Consider the following 16539-nt stretch of genomic DNA (forward strand, 5'->3'; position numbering starts at 1 on the left):
ACATCGTACGCAGATATGCACGCAAGCTTAAATTATACATAGAATAAACAACTCATTTCAAACAATTACAATATAGTATAAACAACATGGCAGCAATCAATGACAGCAAAGCAAAAATTGCACTTGTCCCGCACGCAAAGGCAGCACTTCACAATTGTTTCAGTAGGTCGCAGTGTCGCAAATATTTCATCACTCCATCAATGATGTCCGGGAATTGATTTCCTACCAGCGACCTCACACAAAATTGTGCTCCGGACCGTTGACATAGTGTTACCAATGATCGTCTTTCGTGAAAATATACGGGACATTCAAGAAGAATGTGATACACTGTTAATGGACACTGACATCGTTCCCATTCAGGTTGGAGGTTTCTATCTCTCATGTATGAGTGGGTATAGCGAGTATGCCCAAGTCTCAGCCGGCACAGCACTATCTCTTCGCGTCGGACTGCTCGCTTACAGGAGATCCAGTCTCCTACCTCTTCTTTGATGCGTTTTAAATTAGTCCTAGGGTTGTAATCTGTCCAATATTTGTTGAATAATTCACGAATACTTCGACGCACTTAAGGAAAATAATCTTTAGGACCCATTTGAAAATTACACACGTCATTCAATCTTACAGCCATCTTTGCTTGTGCATCCGCTGTCTCGTTTCCACGTACATTACTATGGCTTGGGATCCAGAGGACAATGATTATACTGCCCATTTCAATAAGCTGACTGACCGTCTCTAGTAAGTGGATCACGATCGGGTTTTCAGAAGTCGGATTTCCCAGGGCTGTTATAATGGACAAGGAGTCTGTGCATATAACACATTTGAGGATGCGATTTGTATGTGTATAATTCAGAGCCTGTAATACTGCGAATCCTTCAGCTATAAATATCGAACAAAGTTCAGGAAGTTTAAATTTTTGACGTCTTTCACCGTGGACAAAAGCACATCCAACTCCGTCTGCACTTTTTGCTCCATCGGTAAATATTAACTCGTATTCTGTATGCCTGCTTCTCAAATCATTAAACTCACATTGAATTTACACTTCATCTAGCGTTCTCTTGCTCCTGTTAGTCAACTTTATCAACGTACATTTACGTAATCTCCATGGCGGAACGACGCTGCGTTTTAAGGTCACCTCTTCTGGGAAATCGAATCCTGTTTCATGGCACATATCAAGTATTCTCTCATATAGCGGGAAACCAGAAATCCTTTTCATATATCCAGTCTCTACCTCATGTAACGCAGCCTCATTGGCCATAAGTTTTCTGCATGGATGATCCTCTCGACTTAGTATCTTCAGGGAATAACGGAGAGACAAGTCGCATCTCCTCAGTCTCAAGGGAAGTATGTCTGCTTCAACCATCAGTGGTAAAATGGGCAAAGTTCTAAAGGCTCCAGTAGCAATTCGAATGCATTCATTTTGAATAACATCAATCATTTCCACTGCCTTGTTACGGGGACCATCAAAAACTTGGCATGCGTACTCTAATATCGGTCTTATCATGGCTTTGTATATTCTCAATAGTGTAGAACGATCTGCGCCACAGCCTTTTCCAGATAAACATTTTAATATTGATATCCCTTTGACAGCTTTTGTTTTAATGTACTGCATCATCGTGTTTAAGTTCAGCCTAGAGTCCAGCATCACTCCCAAAAACTTGACAGTGTCGGTGTATGTTAACGGTTGGTTATATATATGTAAGTTAGGTATGTTCGTCATCTCTCTTGCCTTCATATACCTTCGAAATACAATTGCGTTGCATTTGTGAGGTGAGAAAAGGAAACCCCACCGATCAGCCCATGCACCCACATGGTTCAACGCCCCCTGCATTTTATTAACTAGATGAAAAATTCTCCTTCCCTGCACCCATAGAGAGCAATCGTCAGCGTACAGCGCTCGGGACACTTCACTCGGGACATTTCCACACACGTCATCAATCATGATGTTAAACAATATCGGGGATATAACTCCTCCTTGGACTAAGCCGTTTTCCTGTTCGAACGTATCCGATAAAGTTCCATTGCGCACCTGGAAGGTTCTGTTATCAAGGTACGATCTAACGAAATACATAAGGCGTCCTCTAAAACCCATATTAAACATTTTGTGGGCAAAGCAACTTTAGACGTGAAAACAGCTTCAGAGGGCGGAATTTCCCTATCAAACGCTTTTGTATTAGCTGCGCCAGGACTGTCCCAAAGCCACGTACGACAGAATAATGCAGCGTGGTGAGGTAGCGAAACTGGAATTACTTGAATTTATAATTATCGAGCACCGCCATGGAAAAGCGGCTACCTGAGGGTTTAGCAGGGCAAAAAGGCCGTAAAAATAAGTTCTGTTCTTCCAGTCATATCCTTCATTCCCGGTGAATTATTCTCTTCAATCTGCATATTAAACATATTTGGACGGCTGGCAAATTAATTCAAGTTATTGATGGAATATGTGCAAGTCTGTAGTTGTAGAATTTTGCACGGAATTTGATCAATATTTTAAGTCATAGGTGGTATTTGTTTTGGCAATTGGAAAGGAAGAAAAAATGAAGGTGTATTACACTCTTATAATGCCAAGAAAAACAAAAGTAACCAGATAGATATAAAGACTGATAGTTTTTATACAATTTTGTGATCAGCTCATTCGGCTAAAAGACTGTAAAAATGAGTTCTCAAACGGTGATATTATGCGCTTAAATTTCATTAAGAGAAGCATTTCTTGAATTTTTCACTATTGCATTTCGGGAGTGGTGCAATTTAGAGGTCAAGTTTCTTCGGGTTCATGAAATACGTGGAGTAAAATTATCTACCAGGCTCTGCTGGTCTATTTACCTGGCTTTGCTTTGGTAGTGTGGTATCTACACGGTGCGACCAAAAAAAAAATGGGAATACGTGAAAACCTTGTATTTGGTACACGGCCGTGATTTGTGAAGCATTTTGTCACAAACCAAACTTGATGCATGCGAGCGGTTGGAGTCGCTGGGTTTCCCGCTGGAATGTACCTGGCCCCCTTGCTCTGTGCATACACAGACACGATTCAGATGTAGGTAGGCTAGGATATAGCCATAGATAGTCCATGTTCTGTGTAAGCTTGTTTATACTCGATGGTTTCAAGGTTTTGGATGACACCTTAAAACCTCGGAAATGGAAATATGGGTTTGGTTTGTGCGGTTAGACAATATCAGGTATGAGTGAAAAATTCGGATAGAATACGGAGAAAAGAACTGAAAAATTACTCCTCGTAGGTTATTGTTTTACACCCAAAGTCGGCAATTCTAGGGCACTGCACAAAAGTGAAAAATGTAGAATAAGTTACAGTTTTGGTTTTTTGGTTGTGTGAGTGAAAATTTCCATAGAATATGGGGAAAGAAGTGAAAAACTACTTCTGGTAGGTTGTTGCTTTACACCCAAAGTGGGCAATTCTCGGGCACTGAACAAAAGTGACGAATTTATAATAAGTTAGAGCTTCGGTTTGTGTGTGTGTGTGTGTGTGTGTGTGTGTGTGTGTGTGTGTGTGTGTGTGTGTGTGTGTGTGTGTGTGTGTGTGTGTGTGTGTGTGTGTGTGTGTGTGTGTGTGTGTGTGTGTCTGTGTGTGTGTGTGTGTGTGTGTGCTCTTGTGTGCCGTGAAAACAGAGGACCAAATCCGGTTACACACCCAACAACCCGTCACTGCCGAGGTCCGGTATTCACTACCGAGGTCCAAATGCCGGACCTCGGTTTTCAGAGGCCTTAAATGATATATTTAGTCTTGTTTGAACATGTTTATTCGATTTTCAGCTGGTCCTCGAAAAACGTAGTTATATGCATTTTTATTTCCGGTTGTGTAAAGTGTGTTATCTTGGACGAACCGCGCGCGTGCGTAAGTTTTTCAGGTGGCAAGGTCACGTGGAAGAGAATGGAGATGAATAAGGAAATGCGAAATCACGCTGCTCCATGATATGGTCTCATCACTTGTAAGTTGTTTGCGTTTGGTATAAGCATTTAAATCACATTGAATCACGTTGAAACTGGTGATGAAAGATATTAATGTAAATTGTGTTAAGTCACATGGGATACGTAGCTCTATCGCCGCCATTGCGCGTTCTTGGAACGAGCGCGACGGTGACATTGCGGTGTGCGGCCTCTCGGGCGAGAAGACTGGGCTTGCGTTGGATGCAAGTTATTGTCGTCCGGCAAGGTTTTAAAAAGTGAGTAGTAAATATTCGAAAGGGATTGGTGAACCCTGTTTACCGACAACTGTAGCTAATGGAGGACTGATCTGCCTTGATTGATTAGAGAATGGTGTGCTGATAAGGATAGTTGCTGAAGTGGCAAACATTGTGTTAGCTTTTGAAGGTGGTTGAAGAGATTGACTTCAGCAATATTATGCAATTGTCTGGGTAGGTTTATCACGCTAGACCAGACGTTTGTCAGGGGGATGCTTGCAGTTTTTCTTATGCATTTGCAGTGGGTGTTGTATTACATTTAAAAAATGTTGCCGTTAGGTACTTACAGACATGTTCCCCAACCCCCTAGAACAACACGTTTTTAGAGGCTTTGGGCACCAATTTAGCCTTGAAGGGGAAATCATTACAAACATAAGTTTTCCATACATCGGAACCTTAGTGTGTGGTAGATACCAGAGCATAAAAGGGTATGTGCCACATTTGTATGGGTTTCAACTGAAATTAGCCATCTTGAAGATCATTCAGTATGTTACACAGTCCTGCCATTCTTAAGCACCCTTCTAATTTTGTAAACCTTTCTAGTTTCTGATCTACACACCTGCAAAGGTGCGAATATTATTTCGTGGTGACTATTTCAAGGTCATGCAGGCACCCACAACGCGTAATGTCTTCAAATGCTGCCATTTCATTGGCCATGGGGCGATTAAGGCAAGCCATCATATGACCGTTGCGTCGTTCATATCCGGCTTTGTGAATACATTTTCAGACGTAACGGCCGTCGGTTGGCTCAAATCAATGTTGTGCAAGATTACGTAAGTTGTTCAGTGCATTAGCATTAGCAGAGGAGCATTTTTCACATAGCTAAGACAATATTAATAGCCTTATTCGTCGAAGAAAAACCGGGAGAATAAAGATATAGTTGAATTGATATTTCGGCAACATGCCTATATCGAAAAAGTAGCAGAAATAAATTCGAAATTGCCTGCTGGTGGCCCTACCCGATTTTTCAGCTTTTTTGGAAGTAGAAAGCCAGTTCTTACAGGACACCAACTCTTAGAGGATTGAACAAAAAGTTATTGCTAGCCGTTACCACGATACGGTGCTTATATAATAATTAGAATAGGCGACAATACGTGTACATGCAAACTAATTCCAGCAAGTAGGCGTCATGCATTACGCTTCATTCAAACGTACAAACGAGTTGAGGTTAACAGGTATCACAGTCGCGCATCAATTAGACATGCAAGCGATTTCAACTGAACAGACATCGCACATCACGCGTCAGGCGTCACTTCACATGTTAACTATTTTAAGCTAGCACACATCGCATATAAAGGCACATATCATGTTCGCAAAATCGGCCAGGATGAGCTTTGTATGTTAAAATTTGGTCGCTGATTTTTTGCAAGAATAGATTAAATTTTTCCCTACCTGGGTGGTCCTCTGCTCTGTAGACGATTTTGGGCTCTAAAAGGGGCATAGGGTCCACACCTCCCTCGATTTCAGCCTGAGCATGTTTTGCCAAAAAATGGTCACCGAAAGGGGTATTCCCTGTTTTGTTTGAGTCTATGTCGGGAAGTCCATACGTCCCTCACGTTTAAGATACAATGAACGCCTCCGGGGCGCTAAAAACAAAACAAAAAATACTTACTTAGTCCTTAGTTAATCTCCACCCACTGAATAATTTTTAGCATTGTTGCTGTTTCAGGTGATGTTATAGCCACTGGACATTGAAGCGATTGAAGACCAGAAAGCCTTAGTGCGACCGGCTTGATTCAGGTCAGTTGATGTCAGGAAAGTCAAATTATTTAGGAAATGACTACTCTGAAGAGGGTGTGAATCATTTGTGACATGTAGAATTTGTTGTCATCAGCTCTAACCTAGCATTTCATGCATGCTTTTCTTTCTCTATCTACCCCATCACATTGTCCAACACTGCCAACACCACTGCATCGTCCGACCCCCACAAATATGCCACTACACTGCCTGGCTCCACCATCCCTATCAGTGCCTTAACCAGTAGGATGTCATTACAGTGCATGACACCATGCACCCCACCACAATGTCTGGGTCTACCCATCCCACCATGGTGTCTGACCCCTCCAGCTCCATGCGAGTGTCGGCTCCATGCAGCTGACCCCATTGCCCTGCCAGTTTCACCAGTGTCTGATCCTGCCAACACCACCAATGTCTGCCTCCCCCCCCCCCCTACCATTGTGTGACCATAACAGCTCCTGCATGGTGCGTGACCTCAGTGTAACGCCATTTTGGTATCTCATTCCACCATCCTCATCGCTGGTCTACGCAAGCACGTGTCGACTGTACCAGCCCCACTTTATTCTGCAACCAACGCCACCACCACCTGCACCAACACCACTAACATATCGCGGCCTGCAATTATGTAGGTACACCCGCATCCGCGTTATTGAATGGTCTTGTCAACATTTAGTGCTCCTTCTCTGTGGCACCACCGGTGCATGGCGTCATTCTTTAATGAAACATGCAAAAGCATTTTTGTTCTCAGGTGGCTTATATGTATACCATTGGGAGAGTTGAAGAAGTTTAGTCCTCTAAAAGAAGTCCTCCGGAAAGTTTACTGCAACAAAGGTAACTCAGGCTATATTTGGGATGCTTAAGGACTTACGCGCAACAGCATTTTCATATGCTATTTGCAATATGGAGCATGATGTTCTTCGAGAAGGACAGATTTTGGGGCGTTCGGGTCAAGAGTTCGAGCTCATGGGTCCTCGAGAATATTTACCGCGGGCACAGCTACCCGAAGAACAATGAGAAGCATTGGCGATGGTGGAAATAGGCCTCGCAAGCAGTTTCCCTGCCAAATTCGAACAGGTGGGGTGCAGAAGTTGCTTTAAAAAGTTTTTAGTCACTGGCAGTCTCGGTCTTTTCATTGTATGTGAAATGTGTATGGCTTAGGATGTTTGCTGCAACATAGTTTCTTTAATTATTTCCTATGAATGGGACGATTGAACCAAGCCTTGGATCATTACTATATGTTGTTTTACGCATTTTACGACGGGATCAATGATATATATATATATATATATATATATATATATATATCTATATCTATATCTATATCTATATCTATATCTATCTATATACACATATATAGATATATATACATATATACATATATATATATATACATACATATGTATATATATATATATATATATATATATATAATATACATCACCAACGCCGGTTTGTTTGCGCGGGAATCACCGACGCTTTCATGAGCGTGGGGTCCGGCCGCTCACTGAACATAGCTTGTGGTAGCGGGTTTGGCTGCCACATCCGGCTCCGGGCCATAACGGTGTTGCCAAAAATCCATCGAGGGGACACTAAGCATGGTTCTGGTCTGCGCACTCCGGGCAGACCAAAATGCCTGCGAAGATACCTCGTCTGCGGGGGCTAGACAGACGAGTGTCTCGCAATGGCGTGGAGAAGCCCATCCGCAGCAAGGAGGGGTGTCGGTCTTCCAGCGTGTCACGTTGTCAAAAACAGTTACGGCGTTGGTGTGCATTGGGGCTGCCTCCCATCTGTTTCGCGGCCAGTATCACGGTGTGACGTCGGATAGTTGCAAATGCGATGGTCGGGTCAGCGGTTTGGTTGTCTGGTCTTTTTGTAATTTTTGTTGATGCATTCACATATAGCGTGCAATCACACTCACAATACGCACTCGATCCAAAATCATAAATCAAATATATCATAATGTTTGCATCATGGCGCACACTACCTTCATCCTGCACTACCCGCGATATGGCAGTGATCAGAAAACTGTCCACTCTTACCAACCAGCCAGTAGACATACACTTGGGCTAGGGGGGCGTACTCGCCCGGGGGCTGGGATGACGATCTGTGGGCCACCGCCACCTGTCTGTCGTAGTTTCGTCATTTCTTATTGATGCATTGTTTGAGCTTAGAGGCAATAAGCTTTTTACCACAACTCGTTTCGGTTATGCCTCGCTGTCTTACGACTGTTAACCGTATGGCGTGCATGAACAGCAAGGCATTGACAGGGCGCAGTAAGCCTAGGACATCAGGGCATGGACTCGCATTTGCCGCATGCGGTCAGCGATGATACTGGAACTGTTGCTCTTCTCTAAATCGATTCCCATCGCAGCTGTGCGTGCGTGGCTAGAGGAATGAAGACAGGCACGCCATAGTTTGCCAACGGGCGCGCGTACCATGCATGAGGGCCGTCCGAATCACGGTAGCTGCTGATCGCGTTGACGATGAATGTTGGCGACTCTGCTGTTGTTGGCCTAATTTCAGGTTAAGTTCGGCTGCGTGGCTAGAGCTTAGTACGATTTATTGTTGTCCCCCTCTCTCCGCCCCCATCGCCGCCCCATCACTTCCTTCTTCTTGACGGCAGTGTATGTGCTCTAACAAGATGGGTAATATGTACGCGGACGGGAGGCCTGTGGCCTCCGATATTCATTCACGGATTTGCTGTGAACTGGAAAGTTATCTTTCGGGACACGACTATTTCACAGCTATTTTAATTCCACCACCCGTGAGCCATCAGCGTGGTGCATGCCCACGCTTCTGAACACAAGCACAACTTTCTTTCACGTGGGGGTCACAATCCTGTTCTGAACTGAAATTTCTCATATCTCACCCGTTTTCGGCTTTCCAGATTACTCCCCGAGAGCGACACTCGTTAAGGATGCGAGTATTTGAAGTTCCGCTTTCAAGCATTGGACGGCCTGCAAATTACCAATGGAGCAAAACTGTGTGCATTTTCTAGATGATCTTAAATACTTAGCGGTATTCTAAAGATGTAGTTGTGCAGTGTGTAGTTCGTAGATTACGAAACAACAGAGCGGGAATGCAGTTGGCGTTCCGTTTTGGGTCAGTTATTTTGTTTTCTTTTTTCCATGTTTTAAAGTCGCTGTGCTTTATGCTCAGGATCGAAGCAAAATGTACAGGAGTAGGCTGCGATGTGATGCGTGTTGTATAAAACCAATAAACCAAAAATGGCATCTGTCTGCAAAGGGAAAAATCTGGACGAAGTCGACTACCTCAACAGCGCACCAATGGCAGAAGAGGACGGTCCGGAGGACATGGGTGAAGACGATTGTGTGGTGGAGGTCGCAAATATCCTACCTGGACAAAAAGCCAAGAGGGGAAGGGAGACTTGTTTCCGGAGGAGACATCTTCACATCGAGAGACTAACAATGACGCTCAGGAAAAAAACACCACTGGCAAAAAAGACGTATTGCCTGGTGCAATGCGGAAAAGGCAGCTGTGATGAGGCAGCTTGGCATGTTTTTTAGCCACATGAAGGTTTCTGGCCAAGCTGCATGCTTACGTGCCCTGTCAGCAGAAAATGCTCTGTCCTAGCGCTCATGGAGAGATGTTAAATCCATGTCCATAACGTGATTGTTAGAGCACGTCGTAAGGCGAAATGAGTCTCAGTGACTTACACATTAGATGTCGACTTCGTTCACGTTTGGATGATGCTCGCTAGTAAATTTCGCAACGACAAAAACGATCTCCCTGTTGTTGCTCCTGTTTATAGTAGCAATCTGTGTAGGTGGAGCTGATGAACGGTGAAAAAGCAGTGCTCACCAAGGGCAGTGTGGCGAGATTTGCAATTCTGGGCGGAAGATGACACCTAAGCACGGAAATAGACCCACCCCATTGGTAAAAATGCGTTATACCTGAATGTCAGTTTGGAAGCAAATTAGGTGTGTCATTCTCCTGTCGCATCTTTCCAATACAGGATTCAATGCAAATGCTTCTTTCTCTACGTCATTTTTGAGATCCGTTGGCAAATCTGACACCACTACACTTAACCAAAGCACAATTGTTACACTGGGAAGTGGTGGGCCACAGGGGCCTTTGACTAGTTTTTGAAGACTGGAATGGGCACGTGGGCGTTGAGCACGAAATCTCGCATCAGCCAAACAGCCGACATGTTTATGAGGCAGCTCGTTTGGCTTCAGTGACTGACTGCAATGACTGTAACGACTGACTCATTGATTTTAGTGTTGCACGGTCCTCCTTCCTCGGTCAGCAACTGATTGCTACATCCCGCCGCACCATGGATTCCACTTGTATGAAGAAAGTGCATATGCGTAATTGTCACGTATATAAAAACCCAACACACGCAAGCCGTGGGAAAGGCACATTTAACAGGTAGCGTGAGCACGTGACTCACAGCTACACCAACAGCGAACCATTAACCCACACTCAGTCGCATAAGAGGCCATCATTAAGTAGACCGCTGCATTGACGCCGGCACAAGCCGTATCCCAAGAGCGGGCTACAAACTGTGTACCCCACCAATCGAGGCCGCCGCGCACTCGCGCCGCCAGTCACATCCACAGCATTAGAGGCTGTGTACTGTCGCCCTAAGACACCGGGGTTCGCGAGCAGGGTCGAGCAACATGGGCTTTGTATACTGACTGGAACGCCGACAGTGTAGAAGAGACTGTCTGAGTCACCTGCGAATGAGATGAGCGGCGGCTGCCCACCGAAGCACCTGAAACTGCAGTAGCTCGGTCAGCAGATAAACAGTTCCAGCAGCACCTCGAGTCAATTTTTCCACCGCTGTCTGGAGCGTCGCCTCCGTTGCCCGCTCCTCAGCCCCGGCCGCCCTCTGCTGCAACCGTTGCAACAGCAGAAGCTTCGGGAAAACCGCCGTCGAGTAGTGTGCCGCCGACCGGGTCATTGATGCTTTAGCACTGTTAGCACTATTAGTGCTAAAGGGTCATGGAAACCCAAAAGGCGTTGGTTGCCCTTTCTCCTACTCTTATCGGGCCGTTGGGGACGGAAAATATTTAGTGTCCCGGGTGTCCAGCCGTCGGGGCAAACACTCATCGGGTAGTTTAATGAACTGCAGTCATTTGTTATGCGGTCCGAGACGATTCCACAGCATGGAGCCAATGTCGTATGGAGGTCGATGGAGCCAAAATCCGTTGGTGATATCAACCGGCCTGGGGAGGGCTTTTTCATGAAGAGTGTTCAGCAGGTATTAACATGGCGTATGCTACTATTTATCCGACTTGATTTAGACTTTAAGGGGACGACCGGAAAGTGTACCATGATAAAATAGAGTAAAACGATTTTTATATTATAGATGAATGATTTAAGCAGCAGAAAGCCTACAATCCGCCGTTATTTGCCTATATCTGAACACAAACCAACAGCCTGACGCGCAAACAGGAGCGCAGGGAGGGAAGGCCACAGGGGGCACGTTCCCCCTGCCTAAGGTTTCAGGGGACCCGAAGGGCTTCGGGATTTACGATTAAGGGCCTGATTTGAGGACCCAAAGGCCAGAAAGGTCGGCTGGAAGACTATTCAGAGCCCCGGCCGCCACAATGGGGCACTCCAATGCCAGCGATATTTTTGTTTGGGGGGGGGGGGGGGCTTTCACTATTGGGGAGCCCTTTATCAACCTTGTGCGTGCCCCTGGCCCATTGCCAAGGCTCTGGCTGCGCGCTTGTGCACAAGGTAGCATATTGATATCTGGCCGTGTTTGGTTTGTCGCCGTCATCTTTCAAAGGTGGCCGCGACACTGCTTTATGAGATGGTCGTTGCCTCGCTGATAAATTAACATGTTGGTTTCAAGCGATACATTTGTCGACAAATATCCAAAACAGACTGTTCGACATCGTCTCTCACCGGTAAAGGGGCCCTCAGTTTCCCAGCAACCCCCAAGGAGTCCTTCCGAATGATGTTCGAGGCCCCCGACCTGAGAGCCTTTGTCCCTTTGTCCTTAATTTCCAAGTGCAACTCCCGGTCCTCAATACACAGCTGAATATGACAGAAAAGTCACACACGGTCCTCTGTTATCACTATGTCCTCGGTATTTTCAATTGCCAGTGTAAGCTAAAGATGGCAGCTTTACCCCTCGAACGACCCATCCTGTTCTTAAACAGCCAAATGGCTGCATGGCCTTCCAATTTGGCTGCGATGCCGCCATTCGTTCGGGTGGTTCTCGGTAGTGACGGCTGAGTCAGGTGTCCCGTAAAGCACGGCACACAAGTATGTGTGTGTGTGTGTGTGTGTGTGTGCGTGTGTGTTTGTGTGTGTAACTTAAGTATCAAAAACAACGCGAATACTCTGGGGCCGATATTGCTAGAAGAAAATGGAATGCGCGTTTATATAGCTCCTTGCCTGAGACTCTTTCGGTCGAGGCTGCGAGGCTCGCGATCAAAACAACATGCAAGATTTGCATCTGTGCGATTGCGCTTACATCTTTATCTGTTCTGCCAAGATTCAACAACCCTTGAAAGACCATACAGCGCATATATCCTTAGTTTGCATTCGTAACTAGACCGCACACGGACGGCTTTACACATCGACCAACACCTCTGCAAGCACGATTCGCTCCTCCGTGAACAGTTTTGGTTTGTGTTACTGCCATCTAGCGTTTTGGAGATATGGGTCCCGTTTTGACCTGCATGGCGCACATTTTTTGCGACTGGCATGTTTTGCGGTTTGCATTGTCGTCGTACGGGTCACAAATGCTTCGAATTTCATGGCTGCTGATAAAGCACGTCTAATCAAGCAGCTTGTATGAAAATACATTAACATTTACATCACATATCCTAGCTAACATGGAATCCTGATGGTAATACTACGTAATGCCGTGATCAACGCTTGCAAGTGCATCGAATCAGGCAATTTGCCTAATTGCAAACTCGATGTTTACAACCATTGATCACAACTTCAGACATTCTTCAGAAGCACGTGGGATCATTCCCGAGAAATTGTGCTGTACAGTTTCCAACGGGTATCACACCTGTTTCCACACTCTACTTGAACGTGCAGAGCTTTGGCAGCATTGCACCCTACCCAATCAACAGTTCCCAAAGACGTAACTCAGTACGGCCATGGCCAAGACTTGGAACAGATCCCAATAATCCGGGGTAGCGGCGTCACGAAAGCACGCCATTTTGCTGAAAATAGAAGAGAGATTCATACTGGTGCAGGAGTACGTCACCATGCACGGCGGGGGGGGGGGGGCACAAGAACTCGGGTGATCTTTCCTGTGCACGGTGGCGTTGTACAGGGGCCACACAAACCCGAGTGATCTTACCTGTGCACGGTGACGTTATACGGGGGCACGCACAAACTCGAGTGATCTTCCCTGTGCACGGTGACGTTATACGAGGGCCCACATAAGCTCGAGTGATCTTCCCTGTGCACGGCAACGTTATACGGGGGCCCACACGAACTCGAGTGATCTTACCTGTGCACGGTGACGTTATACGGAGTCCCACACGAACTTGAGTGATGTTCCCTATGCACGGTGACGTTGTACGGGGGCCCACACGAACTTGAGTGATGTTCCCCATGCACGGTGACGTTATACGGGGGCCCACACGAACTCGAGTGATCTTCCCTGTGCACGGTGACGTTATACGGGGCCCACACGAACTCGAGTGATCTTCCCTGTGCACGGTGACGTTGTACAGGGGCCCACACGAACCCGAGTGATCTTCCCTGTGTACGGGGACGTGTGCAGGGAATACGAACTCGAGTGATCTACCCTGTGTGCGGTGGCATGTACTTTAGGGTGTGTCATCAGTAACAAAGCGAAATGAGACAAATATTTTCCATGGCGCTGGAGCCCAAAAGTACATGGCATAACAAAAGCTCATTCCAAAAACTTAAATTCGTGATGCACGAGTTGATCGAAATATCATTTTAAACCAACGCACGGCGTTGCGGTCACCGTACGCTGGGTGACGTCTGATGGGTGACGTCACCGCATGCTGGGTGACGTCAGCCACCGCAGGTAACACCAGGCCGCAGGGAGCAAGCGATACAAAATAGCTTCGCGCATGGAAACGATGCTGTCGAGCGCCTCTTGAGCCGTCGTACGAAAATTCCCCGGCCTAAGGTCAAATATGGGGATCAGACATTGCCTTGTTGTCATATGGCAGGAGCTCTATGTATTGTTGAGTACGAACTCGTCGTGCGTGTACGTTGGTTAGTACTGCTTTAAGTTCTCACTTCTCAAAGACCACTGACATACTGCAAGCAAATCCATGCATAACATGTGACTCAGATTATATTACCTGGTGTACAGCTTAAGACATATGGCAATGTCTGCAGTCTGTACCACGGGCGTGGAGGGGGCGGGTTAGGGTGACTCTATGCACATCTTGCTCCTGACCGAGCCTGCGTATTTGACGCACCGGCCCAAACAGCAGAGACCGCACACACGAAACGCATGTTGACGGATAAGGCATGAAAGTAGAAGTACAGTCGCATCTGTGCTGTTCTTTTGCCGAAGCACCGGCACTAGACCCAGACGTTCTCGGAAGCGTGGCGCTGGTCTCACTCTGCGATGCTGCGCGTGCCCGGGCACCGCTGCACTAACCACTGCCAGGCTGGCTGACACGGGGCGCTGACTTCCCAATCCTGTGGGTTGTACGTCTCCAGCGTTCCCGCCGCCGTGCTGCTGGACCAGAAGGCAAAGACACGGTACGTGCTGCCTGAGGGAGCGCCGAGTGCTGTTCAAGCTTCCGCTCTCCGGTCTACCCTCGTTCGAAGGACTGTCCTGCATCCGGTCAGCGGGCGGAGGGGATGGTGCGGCGGCGGCGCGGCGGCGGCCGCTTTGCTGTAGCCTGCTGTTACAACCATCTGCGGCAGACGCGTTTAAATGGCATCTGACTCAAGCACAAAGACCATGGAATTGCTGAGAAGAAGACGCAGTGTATCTCGAAACCATGCGTGCATTTTCAGTTTTCATATTGACCAACTGAGACACCAAGATAGGCAAAGATTCGAACGATTGTATAAAAGATTGGAGTCCCAACGGGAGTCCGATACTTTTGAGAATACGATTAGTTAACATTGACCAGCTTACCTTCAGAGCAAATCTTTCTCAGAGATCGCGCTGGGGAGAATCTGACGCGGCCTGAACCTGGCCACGATGAGGCCAAACCGCGCCTCTTCTTCCACCTCAACTGAACACGCCTCGGTGGCGGTGCGCACGGCCCTCTCCATCGCCTGGGTGTGAATCGAATGGGACGTGGTAGCCAGCGGAGCCTGCACTTCGCCCCGCAGCTCGCCGTCGCTGAGGTCTCGCAGTGGAGGTTGTGTAACTGCTCCGCGCCAGGGGATCAGTTCGGCGTGCGATAACCCGAACCGCCTATTCGCAGACCACATGGTTCCGGTCCGCCACCATGGTCAACAACCGCTGTTCCGGGCGAGTCCTGGACCCGTTGCGCTGGAGGATTGGCTGCACCGTGGCCGGTGCGTGCTCCGGCAGCTTGCCGAGCAGCGCCGTGCTCTGGAACAAGCTGCGTAAGCCAAAGTCGCAGCTGCTATTCTGCCGGATGGCAAACCACACCTGCACATAGTGGCCAACCACGTACTGAATGAGGCCCTTAAAATCGCTGCTGGAGGTCTCGGTAGAGGTGTAAGCTAGAAGCAGGCGAGCGGCCAGTGTCAACCGTCTGAAAACAAAAGCTAATAGACAAGAACAACTCGTGACCAACTGAGCGTTAGATCATACGAAAACTATTGCGTCTCTTTGGTTATGTCATAATACCCACATTCAGTCCTTAAATGTGACGGCATGCATAGCAGCGAATATGCTAGTAGGCATGAACCAACGAGCAAATGATGCGACATACCATGGCACAACGTACGATAACAAGTAAATGCTCAACAGTGAGCACATGAGACATCAGAGGATACGCGACAAAGCTTGATCATTCATTGCTATAAGCTCGACGATGCCGCGTTTTAATATTTACGTGGATCATGGCTACATGGTTTGCATGGTACATGGCTACATTTCCATGGTTCCATGCTTCGAATCGCCATCAGGCTGTCGCGGTTCAGACCAGTGTCCTAGAATTGCCGACTTTGGGTGTAAAGCAACACCCTATGAGGAGGAATTTTTCACTCCTTTTCCCCATATTTTATGTGAATTTTTCATTCCTGCCTGACATTGTCTAATGGCACATGTCAAACCCCTATTTCCCTTTCTGAGGTTTTCAGATGTCATCCAAAACCGAGCTCACTTGAAACCACCAAGCATAAACGAGGCTCCGCAAAACCCTGACACCAATGGCTATGTCCTGCCTCACCTACATCTGAATCATGCCTATGAATGCAGAGAGCAAGGGCGCCAGTTACCTCCAAGCCCAAGAACCCCAGCGACCCAATCCACTTGAACGCATTAAGTTTGGTTTGTTTACAAAATGCATCACAATCTTCAGCTGTGCGCCAAATGCAAGGTTTCCACGCATCCCCTATTTTTTTGGTCTCACCACCACACCACGAAAGCGGAGCCTGGTGCAAACATCAGCAAGGCCTGGTAAAAAATTTCAATCCACGGATTTCTTTTTCCCGATGAAACTTGACCACTAAATTGCATCACTTCCGAAATGCA

General features: G+C 46.9%; 1 long non-coding RNA gene across 1 annotated transcript; it reads left to right on the plus strand.

Annotated features, from left to right (window-relative positions):
- Nucleotides 1–4077: 4077 nt before the first annotated feature.
- On the plus strand, nt 4078–8894 carry LOC119110635 (uncharacterized). Its single transcript, XR_005095521.1, has 3 exons — nt 4078–4169; nt 5857–5927; nt 8812–8894. It is a non-coding gene; the product is annotated as an uncharacterized LOC119110635 (long non-coding RNA).
- The last annotated feature ends 7645 nt before the right edge of the window (nt 8895–16539 follow it).

The sequence above is a fragment of the Pollicipes pollicipes genome, unplaced genomic scaffold (genome assembly GCF_011947565.3).
Source record: "Pollicipes pollicipes isolate AB1234 unplaced genomic scaffold, Ppol_2.1 Scaffold_2555;HRSCAF=2994_pilon_pilon_pilon, whole genome shotgun sequence".
Taxonomy (NCBI): Eukaryota; Metazoa; Arthropoda; class Thecostraca; order Pollicipedomorpha; family Pollicipedidae; genus Pollicipes; species Pollicipes pollicipes.